We start from the raw sequence: 12,813 nt of genomic DNA, 5'->3' as shown, positions 1-12,813 counted from the left end.
ATATTACCCTGGCCGCATGACCACTTTCTTTGTTGGGTTTGGCATACTGCCTGTTTTCTTTGCCAGTTTGGTGAACAGACATTTGAAGATGGCTGTGACATCTGCCCCAGAGTCCACTTTGAAGATCACTGCCTCAGTCTGCAACTGGACCATAGTTCACCAGCCTTGTCCATTATAATCTAGACCTCCAAGGAGAGCTCTCTTCATCTGAGTCATGGTCTTCTTTGATCTCCTGAGGAACTGTTTTTGAGTGACACTGGCTTTCATAAGGCCGACTCTATTGCACTGGTGGTATATCATTTCGTTTACTGGCCAGAGCTCTTTGATGTGGAATGGAGACTAGCCATATCTCTAACAGTCGGACATTTTTACATACTCTTTGTTCTGCTTGAGCTGAGTTCTACTGTCATCTCTTTCTGTAGTTTTTCTGACTGCACGTCGTTTGTACCCTTCTTTTTGTACAGCTTCTAGCTTTACCTCAGCATCATTTTGTGCCCACGTTCTGCCTGTTGCTGATAAAAATTCCCTCTCTGCCTGAAGTGAAGTCTGACTGAAGTCTGTCTGACAATTTGGTGTCTAGTAGCCTGTCGACAATCCTGTCTCTAATGAGCTCATCTGTCAGATTTCCATCTACACAGTTGCCTGACAGGGCATACATTGCTGTGACAAAGTCATTACATTTTCACCTGGCTCTTGTTTTCTGGAGTTGAACTTTGCCCTCTCATGGATCACATTTCGGGTTCCTATGAAATACTCTTTGAATTTGTTCTGCACTGTTTGTGCTTCTAGTCAAGATGGCAGCAGTGAACATCTATTCCTCGGGTGACACCTTCCAGATAGTCAATTATTTCACCTTTTCTACACCTTTTACTTATTGTTCTTATTGTAATTGGAATTGGAATTCGGAAACTGTTGGAGCCCGTGACTTACAGTTTGGTGTTCGGTCAAGTGATCTAAAGCACTGCTGTTCCCAAGAAAATTCCAGCAGAGGACCACGACTGCAAGCTGTCCCGAATAGGAGGCTAGAGTCAGGCTGCAGGGCCATGATTGAACACGTCTCACCAATCGAAGCAAAGCAAGATTGAAACATTGAGGTGAATGAGGAGGACAACAAGTCGGCAGTCATTCTTAAAAGCTTGTGCTGGAGGTTAAGAGGCTATGTTGCACTGGAGATCACTCCCCACAGTAGACCGTGTTGGGCCGGAGGTCACACCCCACAGGAAGCCGTGTTGAGCTGGAGGTCACACTCCACAGTAGGCCGTGTTGGGCTGTAGGTCACACCACACAGGAGGCCATGTGGGGCTGCAGGTTGGGAGACTGCTTCTCTGCAGGTGAAGTCCCCATGGAAGGACTGAGTTTGAGCTGTTGCTCTCCTCGATAATTAAGGAAGATGCGTTCAGACTTTCGAGACATATGTGAATATTGTTGTGGATTGTAGTCTATATTGGTCTCCACCATTTTCTGCATTTTCTTTCATGTTGCCAATTTATGGGTGGACGATATGTTGCTTTTTTGGGTGAGGGTGGGGTTGGGTTTTTGATGTTATTCTCAGTTTTTTTGTGTGGGAGGAACTTGGGGGTTAGGGGTTTGATGTTTTAGCTGTCATATCCGGGTGGGTGATCTGTTAGTTTTTGTGCAAGGGAGAAGTAGGAGATATTTGGGGTTTGCGAGTTTTGTTTCCTTTTCTTTTTCATGTGGAAGGGGTCCTTGTTTTCTTTTGTATTTTATGGCTATTTGGAGAAGATGAATCTTAGAGTTTTATTTTGCATACATATTTTGATAATAAAATTGAACCTATGAATCTTCTTCAGAGCATCTGTCCATCATAATCCACACGTGATGTCATCTGCTTTGTCACCCATGCAGTACATCTATGTGCTCACTTGAAGTGAGATTACTTGCAAGCCTAAATCTCTCAAAGCGTCTGAGCAGTCTCTCAAAGTCCCCTGGGTTAGAGAAGCCAAACATCCCAGGGGGCTTTATTAGGTAAGTAAATGTAGGTACTGCATTTCTTTGCTTCATTTTCCTGTTTTTTTTTTTGTTTATTTTATTTTTTTATGTATTTGGACTACGAAAGTCTCCTTTTCTCTCTCTGAGAGTCTGACTGACTTCTCTGCTGTATCTGTGTCTCTGTGCACTTTCCCTGGCTAGTAGTCCACAGATTATTACAATATATCCACTTCTGGGTGCAGCTTTGAAGGCATTGCCTAGCAACCATTGCCCATTCTCAGCTCGTGCCTCATGCTGCATACAACTAGCAAACTAGCATAGGTAGTTTAGGTTGTTAAGTCTCTGGTTATTTTTCATAGATATGTGAGAACAAGAACAGTCTTTCTGTAGTTTTGTTGGAGATCTCACTTGGTCTGTAGCACCAATTCATTGATGGTCAATCATTTCTGACACTATGTTGGGTGCATTACTGAGAGATAGTGCAGACAACATCAGGAAGCCAGCATGCAGGATACTCAACCGAGCTTTATTGACAACTCTGCTTGCACTTCATGTGAACTCCTCCCATGTGGGATAGGCTAACTGAATAACACTATTAAGTACCACCACAGCAAGATCCAACTAAAAGAATTTAGGTTTAAATGGGGTGGTCATTGTGTGAGTGGGCCACTGTTAGAATGGGGAGTTAAGGCTTTGGTTCACTGAGGCTTCAGTGAGGAGAGGAGTAGGCTGTAGGTAGATAATTTTCATTATTTATTCTTTCTTTCTTTTTATTGCACATTCAGAGCAGTGGGGATGTCAGGCAGGATAATGGAATGGTGCCCTTGTGGGATGTGAAAAGGCAGGGAGACCTCCACTGTCCCTGATGACTACACATGCAGGATGAGCGTTCAGCTGCAGCTTCTAACAGAATGTGCGTTCAGCTGCAGCTTCTAACAGAATGTGTTCATGTGTTAGAGCTGGAAATGGGCAAACTCTGGATCAGTCCGGAGGCTGAGGGGTTGATAGACAGGACATACAGGGAGGTAGTTACACCCAAGGTACAAGACACAGGTAACTGGGTGACCGTCAGGAGGGGGAAAGGGGAAAGGCAGCCAGTGCAGAGTACCCCTGTGGCCATTCCCCTCAACAACAGGCATATCGTTTCGAATACCGTTGCGGGCAGGGAAGATCTAGCAGAGGAAAGCCACAGTGGTCACATCACTGATACTGAGTCTGGCTCTGTGGCTCAGAAGGAAAGTGGGAGGGGGGAAAGGAGGTGAGCTGTAGTGACAGGGGATTCATTGGTTTGGGGAACAGAAAGGAGGTTATGTGGATGAGAACAAGATTCCTGGATGTATGTTGCCTCCCAATGACCAGGATCAGGTCGAGTCCACGGCATTCTTAAGTAAGGGTCAGTAGCCAGAGGCCGTGGTCCACATTGGTAGCAAGGACATGGGTAGGAGGGGTGCCGAGGTCCTGCAAAGTGAGCTCAGGGTGTTAGAGGCTAAGTTAAAGGACATGATTACCAGGGTTGTGATCTCAAGATTGTTACTTATGGCACATTCTAATGAGGACAGAAATACTGTAGATGATACCAGAGTTTAATATGTGGCTAAGGAGATGGTACAGGAGGGAGTGCTTCAGACTTTTGAATCATTAGGCTCTCTTCCAAAGTTCAAAGTAAATTTATTATCAAAGAACATCTATGTCACCATATGTAACCCTGAGATTTGTTTTTGTGTGAGAATACACAGTAAATCCCAGAAATATAATAGAATCAATGAAAAACTGCACCCAACAAGATGAAAAACAACCAATGTACAAAAGACAACAAACTTGTGCAAATACAAAAGAAAAAAAGAAATAATAAAAAATAAACAATTAATATAAAGAATGTAATATGAAGAGTCATTGAAAGTGAGTATATAGATTGTGGGAACAGTTCAATGCTGGGCAAGTGAAGTTGAGTGAAGTTATCCCCTCTGACTCAAGAGCCTGTAAGTTGAGGAGTATTAACTGTTCCTGAACCTGGTGGTGTGGGTACTGAGGCTTCTATTCCTTCTTCCTAATGCCACCAGTGAGAAGAAAACATGGCTTGGATGGTGGGGGATATTGATGATGGATGGTGCTTTCCTGTGATGGTGCTTTATGTAGATGTGCTCAGCTGTGGGGAAGGTTTTACCTATTATAGATTGGACCATCTCCATAACTTTTTGTAGGATTTTCATTCAAGGGCTTTTGGTATTTGCATACCAGGTTGTGATGCAACCAGCCAATGTACTCTCCAACACACATCTATAGAAGTTTGTCAGAATTTTAGATGTCAAACTTCTAAGGAAGTAGAGGAACTGCTGTACCTTCTTCATGATTGCACTTATGTTCTGAGCCCAGGATGAATCCTCTGAAATGATAACACTGAGGAATTTAATTTGCTGACCCTCTCCACCACTGATCCTCTGATGAGGACTAGGTCATGAACCTCTGATTTTCTCCTCCTGATGTCAATAATCAGCTTCATTGTCTTGATGACATTGAGTGAGAGGTTGTTGTTGTGGCACCACTCAACCAGATTTTCAATCTCCCTCCTATGTGCTGATTCATCTCCACTGTATTGGTGTCATCAGTAAATTTAAATATGGCATTGGAGCTGTGCTTAGCCTCTGTCACAAGTATAAAGTGCATAGAGCAGGAGGCTAAGCACATAACATTGTGGTGCACCTGTGCTGATGGAGATTCTGGAGGAGATGTTGTTGCCAGTCTGAACTGACTGGGGTCTACAAGTGAGGAAATCATGAATCCAATTGCTCAAGGAGGTATTGAGGCCAAGGTCTTGAAGCTTACTGATTAGTTTTGAGGGGATGATGGTATTAAAAGCTGTAGTTAATAAAGAGTATCCTGATATATCCAGCTTTGTTGTCCTGATGTTCCAGGTTTGAGTGAAGACCCAATGAAATTACATCTGCTGTTGTGATGGTAGGCAAATTGAAACAGAAACAAGTCGATTCTCAGGCAGGAGTTGATATGTTTCATCACCAACCTCTAAAAGCACTTCATCGTAGTGGATGTAAGTTCAATTGGACAATAGTCATTGAGGCAGGTTACCACATCCTTCCTAGGCACTGGTATAATTGAAACAGGTGGGTACCTCAGACTACTGAAGCAGGAGGTTAAAGATATCAGTGAACACTGCAGCCAGTTGAACAACACAGGTCTTTAGTACCTAGCTAGGTACCTCATCTGTGCCAGATGCTTTCCATGGGTTCACCTTCCTGAAGGATGCTCATACGTTGGCCTCAGACTGAAATGACAGGATCATTGGGAGCTGTGGGAGTTTGTGATGGTTCCTTCATTTTTTTGGCAGTCAAAGCAAGCATAAAAGGCATTTCATCTAGGGGCAAAGCTCTATCGCTTGGTTTCACTTTGTAACAGGTAATACTATTCTGTCCTTCTACAGCTGTCTAGTATCCTTCAGAGATTAGGTTTGGTCCATAATTGCTACTTCATGCATAAGATGGTTTTCTGGGGATTGTACCTGGAGCTCTTCTACCTTACTTGTTCGCCAGACCTAAATGCCATTGATCTGGCCCTCAGGGGGTTGTGGATCTCATGGTTCATCCAGGGCTTCTGATTGGTGAAGACACTGAATGATTTTGTGGGGACACACTCATCTACAGCTGGTTTTATAAAGTCGACGTCAACCGTAGTGTTTTCATTTAGATCTTCTGATGAGTCCTTGAACATGGTCCAATCCATCGACTTGAAGCAAACCTGTAGTTGTTCCTTTGCCACCCTTGAATACCTCTTTGTTGTCCTAATCACTGGAGCCTTGCTCTTTATCCTCTGCCTGTATGTAGTTGAGGAGAAAGACAGGCAAGTGATCAGATATAGTCAGATCTCCTGAAATCCAGTCTAGGCATGAAATGGTAAGCATTCCTTATTGTAGTATAGCAGTGGTTGAATGTGTCTGGACCCCTGGTGCTGCAGGTCATATTCGGATGATAACTGGGCAGAGATTTCTTCAAACAAACCTGAATGAAGTCATCAACTATGATTTGAAATGCATCAGGGTGGGCTGTTTCTTGTTTGGTGAGTGCCTGAATAACACGGTTTTTGTCAGTCTGTAAACTGTGGTCAGGATCATGGAAGAGATCTCTTTCGGTAAGTAGAAAAGTCAGCATTTAAAATTTAGATCTTCCAGGTCAGGGAACAAGAGTACGACAAAACTGCCATGTCCGAGCACCACAAAGAGCTTATCATGAAACACAGATCCCCATCTTTTGCTTTCTCTGAATCTGCAGTTCGGTCAATTCTGTGTATGGAGAACTCGGGTCTTAGCAATGCATCTGGCACGTCCAGAGTGAGCATCTCCATGAAACAATTCCCTCCGGTACAGCAATCTTGCCCGTAGGGCCTCAGTCTTGTTCTCCAGTGACTGTACATTTGCACACAAATGCTGTGTAGAGGGACTTTCATTCCTCTGCGTCTGTCTGATTGGAGGGCAGGGAAGGTGGGACCTGTACAGAAAGGACGGTTTGTACCCGAACTGGAGGGGGACTAACATCCTAGCAGGAAGGTTTGCTTGTGCTGCATGGGAGGGTTTAAACTAGAGTTGCAGGGGGATGGGAACCAGAGCACCAGATAAGATAGTAGAGTGGTTGTGGAGTAAGATGTTAAGCCTACATGCAAAGTAAGGAATCAACACGTTGAGTATGGTGGGACTAATGTTCTGGGCTGCATATATTTCAGTTCAAGGAGTATTTTAGAAAAAGCTTAGGGCATGGATCAGCACGTGAAATTATGACACTTAACCACTAATGAGACTTGGTTGAAGGAGGGTCAGGACTGGCAGCTCAGTGTTCTGGGGTTCCATTGTTTTAGACGAGATAGACTTGGGGGATTAAAGGAGGAAGGGTAGCAATACTAGTCAGGGGAAATGTCATGGCAGTACTCAGGCAGAACAGACAGGAGAGCTCGTCTAGTGAAGTTTTATGGGTAAAACTGAGGAAGAAGAAAGGTATGACCACGGTATTGAGATTATATTATATATTACTCAGCAATCAACAGGATTTAGAGGAGCAAGTCTGTAGGGAGGTCAGACTGTTGCAAGAAACACAAGGTTGTGATAGTAGATGATTTTAACTGTCCACAGATTGACTGGGACTCCCATACTGTAAAAGAGCTGGATGGGAAAGAGGTGTTCAGGAAAGTTTATTTAATCAGTACATAAAAGTCCCAACTAGAGAGAGTGAGATACTAAATCTCCTATTAAGGAATGAGACAGGGCAGGAGACAAAAGTTTGAGTTGAGGAACACTCTGCATCAAGTGATTATAGTGCCATCAGTTTCAAAGTAAATATGGAAAAAGATAGGCCTAGTCCTCAGGTTGAGATTCTAAGTTAGAGAAAGGCCTCCTTTGATGTATCAGAAAGGATCTGGCAAGTGTGGATTGGGACAGGTAGTTTTCTGGCAAAGGTGTAATTGGTAAGGACGAGACCTTCAAAAGTGAAATTTTGAAAGAGCAGAGTTTGTATGTTCCTGTCAGAATAAAACGCAAGGATAACAGGTTGAGGGAACTTTGATTTTCTAGAGATACTGAGGCCCTGGTTAAGAAAAAGAAGAAGCTGAGGAGCAGGTGAGGAACAAATGAGACAGCTGAGGACTATGTTCTGGGAGTAGGTCACTGGAACTGAAGAGCTTGTTTCTTTTGCTGTAGTACTCTATGACCCTATGTGGATTGAAAACACATTTTTACAGAAAGTGTAGATAAGGGAATACAGGAATTCTATTCTGTGGACAAGATGAAACAAAGAGAACATAGACAAGATCACAATCACAATACCAGTGAACAGGAAGTACATGATGCCAAATAAGATCAATTCAATGAAAGAAACACCTCTTAGATCTATCTATGTACCTATGCCAAGATGCAACTGTGACACTTCAGCTTGATTCTGGAGAAACATATAATGTTCTCCTGCAGCAAACTATTAGCCTCACAATGGTAGACTTTAAACTTACTAGTCATGTACTTCTGTGGAGGAGGACTAAACTTGCTGGGAGATGCTCTTTGAGAGTGTTGAACTCAAAATGGCAAGAGAGATATTATGTGAACTTCATTGTAGTAGACTGGAAAGATATCATGCACATACTTGGACACAATGCAATAGGCCACATAATACATGTAACTAACCCCAATAATGTCATGTGTAAGTTAATTCAGCACTTAATTGAATTGAACTGAATTGAATAGATGGATGAATATCCAGAGAAAGGAAACAAAATGGCAATTTGTATTTATTCCTAGGTCAGGGAACGCACTCCAAGGTATATTCCAATGGCTCTGAAGGAGAAGCTAGAAGTTGAGCCGGAGAGACTGCCTCAGACAATGATTGTAGATCTAGAGTTAGGTGGGATTCTGACATAATCCAATGAATGGTAGTGATTGGCTATTCAGTCATGTACAAACTGCAAATATCTAAGCCTACTCTTCCTCTCTGACTATTGCAATGGCACATTTTGGTAGAGTAAAACTTATCCATCTCTCAGTAGACTTACCCAGCTCACAAACAAGAGAAAATCTACTGGAAATTCAAGCAACTCACAGAAAATGCTGGAGGAACTCAGCAGGCCAGGCACCATCTATGGAAAAGAGTACAATTGAAGTTTCGGGCCGAGACCCTTTGGTGGGTATCTAGCTTGATGTGTATTGAGAATTCAAATGGAAAGCTAAATATTAGTCTGACCTAGGAAGTTTAAATAGACCATTAAAGAGGAGTAAGTAGGCTATAAAAATAATAGGACATGGTTTATCAAAGGAAGACCAATTACTTTCAGTGTGCTGAATGCTAAGAATGGCTTCTGGGATCTATAGTTTGATGAGGAGAGCTCATATTGAGCCTTTTTTTTAAACACACCATGTGATGGATAATACTGGAGAATGGCACTATTTGCAATCAATGCAGCAGCAGGAGAATTTATTGACAGTAGGATGCTGCACTTGGAGATTACAACAGTGTGTCATTTTCCAAAACTTCCATCCTTGAAAATGAAGATTCGGGTTTGTTTAATTGTCATTCAACTATACATGAACACACGTGTATAAGATGATGACAGGATTTGATCACGTGGATAGTCAGAGGCTTTTTCCCAGAACTGAAATGGCTAGCACGAGAGGGAACAGTTTTAAGGTGCTTGGAAGTAGGTACAAAGGAGATGTCAGAGCTAAGTTTTTTTACACAGAGAGTGGTGAATGCGTGGAATGGGCTGCTGGCAACAGGTATATGGAGCTTAGAAAAATAGAGGGCTATGGGTAACCCTAGGTAATTTCTAAGGTAAGGACATGTTTGGCACAGCATTGTGGGCCGAAGGGCCTGTATTGTGCTGTAGGTTTTCTATGTTTCTATATTTCTATGAATATCCATAAATATAATCAAACAAAATGTTACTCTGGGGACAAGGTGCAAAACACAGTACCAAAATCATACACAACAGAAGACACATATGGCACATATAAGATAGCAGTAAAATACAGTCACACAAAAAATGATAGTCCAAGTTCCGGAGGCCATGAATATTGCAACAGTTTACACTCAAACTCATTCCAGCTTGTCTTCCGCTGAGTGAACACTGGGGGCAGCACTGCCATGCCATATCACCTCCAGCACTCCAGTGGAGTGACTGACTTATCGTCTCCCCTGGCACGGCTGCAGACAGACGACACCATGGTTTGAGGACTAGTCCTTGCTATGACACAGGCCACTCAGCTGCCCTGCTATCCATCCCAGAGGTTTGTCAATAAACCAATGAATTGATTTGCAACACTCCACACTGCCAATGTCCAACAGGGTCTTGCAATCACAAGAAAAACAATTAAGGCATTCAGTCACTGTTAGACTGCACACTTCCTTTGCACGCTGACACCTCTCTGACAGGGTAGTAACATGGTCTGCACCAAGTCCAGCTCCTTCACTTTCTCTGCCAACGAGCAACTCACTGATGGGGTAGACCTGCAGTACTTTAAGTTCTTATTGTCCAGCAGAGCCTTGCGATTGTAAAAAATATGCTTAAAAAGGACAATAACAAGGATGCTGCCATCGTACTGGAAGGTAACAAACAAGGCACTATACCCTTTGAGACAGGAATGAGACGCAGCTTGAGGCTGACCTTGATCTCCCACTGTAATTCTATTTGACAGACAAAATGGAGGCTCAAGGTAACTGATCTTCAGAGGTAAATAAGTTATTGTTCCTAAGTTAGGAAGGAAGAACAGGTTAAAAAGCATTTGTTCTTCACACATCTTGGAGTGAATGGCTGTCATTGTGGAGAAAGTGAAACTATTTACTGGCCAGGGATGAATAGGGAGAACAGAGGTGATGTGCAGAACTGTGAGACCTACAGATGTACAGAGCGGGAACAATCAAAGGTTATGGGCCATTCCCAGACACAGCTTGGGCCATAGTTGGATCTGACCTGTTACATTCGGATGGCAAAATATATCTGGTGATGGCTGAATATTTTCCAAAATGTTGAGAGATTGACACAGAAAACACACACTCATCAACTGTAATTCACCCTCCCTGAGGTGCAGATGATAAATTACAGGCCATTTTACATGTCAGACAACTTTTGATGTTCTCAGTGGACTGCCAGATTGATCATTGGACAACATCACTTAACTTTACACAAAATAATGGGTAGGCAAAGAACACTGTAAATATGGCAAAGGAACCACTCCTGAAACATAAATCACCACAGACCTGCTGTGTGTTCTTGTTTCCACAATACTCATTTCAAAAGATGCCAAGCTGTTCACCAGAGTGTTGTGCAGTTGACCTAGAACTTTACACTAACAACAGAAAGGCTGATAGAAGTAGAGAAGTAGTAAGACAGATGATGGCAGCTAAAGTAAGAAAAGTGCACCATCATCACTGGAGATGTAATGAGGATGAAGTCTCATCAACCCAGCTCCAGATGTGGCCGAAGTCAGTGCTCACTTGTGTTGGATAAGGCAATGATGTTGTCCTGAAGGTTCTTTGAAAGTCAAGAATGAAGCACAAATCTTCTTGTTACTTTTTCATTAGATGTTCAATATAAAGAAATAACAATAAAGCTCTGTAAGCAAGTAACACAGCACCAGGCTACGAACTCCAACTGCAACCAACTCATTCTAACAAAGAACCTGCCTTGCAGCCTTTCTTTCCATTGAAAACTGGTTCAAACTGGGCAGATAAGGATATCTTCTCCAATAGAACAGCCTATGAGACAAGAACAGTCTTGATTCACACAACTGCCATGAGTTCTCAAGCTTACAGACAAAGAAATGACAGAACCAGCTATACTACAAATTATTGAAAATCCACTGAACATTTACAAACGGATGATCATACAAACATATGAGAAAGCATAAAGAAAGTTAAACTACAAGCAAAGTAACAATTTAGATCCTAGTCCAACTCTCGACACATACCACAGTCCGAATCATGCATTCATGATGGACGAGGGCAACCCATTTAGACTTTTTGGGAAGCCTACTGAAGAGGGACACTTGATGGAAATACTGGAAGAAGTATTACTATCCTTTCAGAAAACACGATAATTCAGCAATAGGAACCAGAATATCTGCAGCCAGTTAGTAACAGATTTGGGAAGAGAGTCTGTAGACTCAGCATCTGGTGTTTTTTGTCATAGTTTAGTTGAATGTTTTTTGTTGTACTTCCAGCTTTAAAGGGAGGATATAACAAATATGTGGTCATTTGTTCTGTAGCCTGCTACTTTAATCGACTAAAGTGACCTTAATCATGGAACATAAAATACAAAATGTGTTAATAGCCTGTGAATAAAGTGTGCCGTTTTACGTCACTGGCACACATAGGCCTAGTGTCATATAAACCATTCAGTTTTAAAACAAATTTTATATTGTTCTATCTAATAGCCCAGTTAGGCTAGGTTAAAGTCACTTTTATTTTGTAGCACATTGACGGGCAGCGCTACTTTAGGCTTAAGTCACAGGTCAGTTATCAGTAACCCCTTAAAACCTGGCCTATGAAATGCAGGTTAAGTCTGTTTGTACCTACAAGGCAAATACATCAGTGGAGTTACAAGGAAATACATTCTTGGATTTACAATTAACAAGGAGTCAAGTCCTCATAGTGCACAGTGGAGTCCAAAAATTGTCACTCTACAAGTGACCTTTGTATTTAGAAACAAGTGATATAGGTAGGTAGGATCAGATGGATTTTGACTCCAAGGCAATTTGTCCAATCAGTTGTCATAGTGACAGCATAATGAGATCATATAAAGGTGAAGCCAGGTTGCTACTTCCATTCATTTACATTTAATAAGATAATATTTGGTACCGCTGTACAGGGGAATAGTTGATGGAACCAAGTACTCAGTTGTTGCCAGGCTCAGCTTATAGTTCTGTCTATGCAATCCAAATATTGTGTTAGTCTTCTGAGGTAAAAATAGAATATAATCATCCAATCTATGCATCATAAATTTTAAGCATTTCAGTTATGTGGGGCATGATAATATTTTATTAGTATATGCTAGGAAATTAGCCATGACAGTGGTTATGCTATGAGTTTGCTAGTACTCACCAATGGAGCATAAATCTCATCGCTCAGTTTGATATCTTATGATTTAATAAGGTGAGCGTTTAAGGAACTGCAGCAGCAGAAATTTGCCGAGGATACAGATGCAATAAACCAAAGTCAGTGGTCATTGAAACCAGAGCCTCCTCAACCCCATATCTTCAAATACTAGTTAAATCCTCAGAACGGATTTGGTTTTGCACAAGCAATATGGCCAGTGTAAGTTTTCTGTTCAGCTGTCAGTTGTAATGAAACTGTCCTGTGCTTTTCTCCACTAAATGAATGCATC

Source organism: Hemitrygon akajei, chromosome 7 (assembly GCF_048418815.1).
Source record: "Hemitrygon akajei chromosome 7, sHemAka1.3, whole genome shotgun sequence".
NCBI classification, from domain to species: Eukaryota; Metazoa; Chordata; class Chondrichthyes; order Myliobatiformes; family Dasyatidae; genus Hemitrygon; species Hemitrygon akajei.
Note: the sequence above shows the minus strand (reverse complement) of the source record.